General features: G+C 31.8%; 1 long non-coding RNA gene across 7 annotated transcripts; it reads left to right on the top strand.

Annotated features, from left to right (window-relative positions):
• Positions 1–311: 311 nt before the first annotated feature.
• LOC145054787 (uncharacterized) lies at positions 312–3,230 on the top strand. 7 transcript variants are annotated; one of them, XR_013684939.1, is made up of 9 exons: positions 317–716; positions 810–1,027; positions 1,089–1,127; positions 1,317–1,456; positions 1,547–1,601; positions 1,963–2,060; positions 2,150–2,266; positions 2,488–2,539; positions 2,770–3,230. It is a non-coding gene; the product is annotated as an uncharacterized LOC145054787 (long non-coding RNA). The 7 variants fall into 7 exon arrangements; XR_013684941.1 differs by lacking the exon at positions 2,770–3,230 and adding an exon at positions 2,605–2,763; XR_013684943.1 differs by having other exon boundaries at positions 312–716; positions 1,291–1,456; positions 2,150–2,539.
• The last annotated feature ends 549 nt before the right edge of the window (positions 3,231–3,779 follow it).

The following is a 3,779-nucleotide window of genomic DNA, read 5'->3' as shown; positions in this document are numbered from 1 at the left end:
TTTCTTCTTAGATTGTAATTTACCAAAGGAAAGGATTTTAGTTTTTTTTAAGGCAAAGGTTCCTTGTATAGTTTTTTCCTATTTTGAAAATTGGGTTCTTTGCTGTTTGTTCTTTGATTATCAGTTTCTTGTTTTCCATATATTATTTCCCTTCACTCAGAACTGATATATATTTTTATACCTTAAAAAGCATTTACCCCTAAATGCTGAATTTTAAGAGGTCCAAATCTTAAAGCACCATATACAACAATTTTATGCATCGTAGAAAAAATAATCTTATCCAGTCTAACATAGTTATGTCGATAGCTTTTGACCTGGTCTCTTTCCTTATCCCGTCCAACAACTTCAACAGAAGGGCAAGTTCTTCGCACTTATTTTTGTGAAAATCCCTCTTCTTCAGGAATACATAATAAACTGAAGAGACTCATCCCATGCTCAGTCGAATTCATCATCCATTGCAAATTACATATTTACGAGTTTACATTCTCTAATTTCGTTTTGCTTTCTCTCTCTCTCTCTCTCTCTCTCTCTCTCTCTCTCTCTCTCTATATATATATATATATATATATATATATATATATATATATATAAGCTTGATGTGTGCATCTCTTATTCCATGTAGGTTTGTTGGTTCATATTAACAGAAGGTTTATGCAAGTGGTGGTCGTTTGAAACAACGACATTGCTACCCTGTCATGTCGGGTAGGTAGTACCAGGTACGAGCCCTAATGCGATTTATGTTTTCTAGCCCTAAATTGATATATATTAGTTAAAGTTTTGTTTCGATTTTCGATTCTTGCACTTTTCAGTTTTTTATAGTGGCTAAAGACTCAGCTTCATCTCTCTCGCTGTAATCTCCATTAAAAACCCTAGCTTAGAGCACCCAGAGCCCGCTGTTCCCTGGCCATGAAATGTTGTGAGCCAACGACAGGGCTCCTCTATCTCTCTCTACAAAAAAGCCCTAAGCACCACCACCATAATTAAATAAAAAAATAGCGACGTTGATGATCTCAGTCTGATTGAAAAGGTAATGTCTTTCATTAATTTCTGCAATTAAATAAACAAATAACGATGTCATGTTGCAACAGGAAACTTGAAGGACTGTACTGCCAAAATGGAACCATTTGGTATGCTTTTTCCTATTTTTTTTTTCAAAATAGTTGCCCTCAAGAATTCCCATACTGGTCTAATTCTTTCATTTTGTTCTTTAATCATATACTCTATTCTCTTTCGAAATACCATTTATTTTTGTTATGTTGATTCCCAAGTTGAAATTTTTATGTTTCCAAGGTTAAGATCACAATTCATGCTTTCAGAATATTGGGTTTTACGAAGAAATGTTTCCTTAAATTTGAATTTGAGAGAAGGTTGATTATTTGGAAAATGAACCAAGGGATTCCACTACAGAGGAGTCACAACAAGATATGATTTTTTTTCTCTCGTGAACTTCATTCTGGTAAATTGTATTATTTTACTGAAATTTATATAGTTTATTACCAACCACTGAAGTACATATGAATATATGTACTTTTTTATTTGTTCTCAGGTCACAGCAAACGAGACTGACATGGTTACAATTGTAGACCTTCCAGCCTGTTGAGGTATAATAAAATGTATTCTATTGTTTTCTTATGGATTATGCAAATAACAAATTATTCTAGGATTTTTAGACGAGTTTCATGCTAATTTCTAGGGATTCTAGGACTAGATCAAAGTTTTTTTTCTAGGTTGTCAACCCAATTGGTGATTTCCTATACCGATCCAAATAACAACAAATATTTTAAAACATCAACAACTACAACAATGTTAGTATATTTAATTTTTTTGTGTTGATTTCTTTGTAATTTTTATGGAACTTTGTATATTATTATTGACAGCTACATAAAACAAGTTAGTAGGCCTTGGCTTTGAAAGATGATATATAATCAGTCAAGTAACTTTTGAAATTGTATATTTGTATAGGTCAAGGAATTATTGAAGGTTAGGAGCAGCAACATGTCCAAGAATAATCCAATTTTAATTCCATTCAGGATGGTATTTGGAAAGTCATTTGTTAAAGGGTAAATTACAAAATTATACTAATACACATGTACTTTTGCAATTCATCAGATATATTCAATTATTAAACACCCAATCCTTTCAATTGTAGGTTTTAGTGTTTTTAATTGAAGGTGCATAAAAAAGAGCTTGAAAGGTAGGATGCAGGCCCGGCCCTGAGGGTGTGCAAGGTGTGCAACCGCACAGGGCCCGGGAAAAAACGGGGCCCGTATTCTACCCAATTTATATAGTTATTATATATTATATATTATGTTACGCAATAATATTAACAAATTGTTTTTAGTTCAGTTGGCTATACAAGCCGCGTTTTGCTGTTTACTACCAAACTTCCAGAGTTCGATTCCCGTCAACTCCCTTTTTTTATTTTTAACTGATGCCTTTATAATAATATATATATACATTAACGTACCTTAACAAAAAATCCAATAGCTCAGGTGGCTTTAAGGCGTGCTCATTTTAGCTTCCTCATAAATAGACCAAGGTTCAAAACACCTGCTTTGCGTTTTCTGAGATGATTTTTTAAACTAATTATTTTTCTTATATTAGGGCCCATTTATTACTTGTAGCACAGGGCCCTCAAAATTACCGGACCGGCCCTAGTAGGATGAGGCTCCTAAATTGGTTCTTGGTTCATTTAGTTTCTTAGTTGTTCTTCATCTATCTGGTTTTTTGTTAAAATGATATCCATTTAACTATATTGTATTTGTGTAGGATAAAAACATGTGTTAGTGAAGACAGATAATATAAAAAGGCCCATATAACCTTCCAATTAGAGCTAGGGGCAAAAAGGTCATAAAATGAAAAGAAAGCAAGGTCGTTGGGATGTTCATGAAAAATACGCAAAACTTTGAAGCCAACACCAAAAAGACAATATACATATAGATCCAAAAGTCATAGCAGCTAACAGAAGTCCCAAGGGTAAAATGGTCAAATCTTGGAACAAACGCGTGGGAATTCTACAAAAAAGTTTGTTTTTTGTTTTTTTAATTTTTTTTGGATATTTATCTCTCAAATAAAATAGATAGCTTCTCTAATACAACTTAGAGTTATTGATTCTAATTTGTTTTGAACGAGTGGTAAACTAAAAAACTTAGCTAATGTATTTGTATAAACCGTAAGTTTGAAATCTTCATGTGTAGTTGAATGTTCCTGCATTGATATTTTTGCTTGTATATGTTGTCCCTTTTGAAATAGAATTTTGATTTATAAAGTCAAAAGGCCGGTTTTCTCAATTTGGATGTAAATTGATTGGTTTTTTGTTTTTGCAGCAAAGTAAATGTGTGAACTAAAAAGTGGTAGTTTAAAAAGTACATCTCGTTAAATATTGATGAAGTTATTGTTTATATAAAATATACAAATAAAAAAGCTAATTTATAGCAATACTAGAATTTTGAGACACAAGATATTAATTTTCCAATTTCTAGCAATGTATATTTAGTTTATTATTATTATTATTATTAGAGGTCGTTTGGTTTCTTGTAATGTCGTTGAAGGGGAGTGATACTACATTCACATACTTTTATCACATATTAGTGACCCTACATGTTTTGAAGATCTCGACACAATCAACAACGTAAAACACAACTATTTGCATAAAGAATTATTCTTCTGTAGGAACTAATTTTTGAAGAAAAAAAATATTCGCACCCGTTGCTTAGCGCGGGTAAAAACGGCTAGTATATATATATATATATATATATATATATATATATATATATATA

This window comes from Lactuca serriola, chromosome 5 (genome assembly GCF_051521515.1).
Source record: "Lactuca serriola cultivar US96UC23 chromosome 5, Lser_US96UC23_V15, whole genome shotgun sequence".
NCBI lineage: Eukaryota > Viridiplantae > Streptophyta > Magnoliopsida > Asterales > Asteraceae > Lactuca > Lactuca serriola.
The sequence above is the reverse complement of the archived record's forward strand: the minus strand, read 5'-3'. Positions and strand labels throughout refer to the sequence as shown.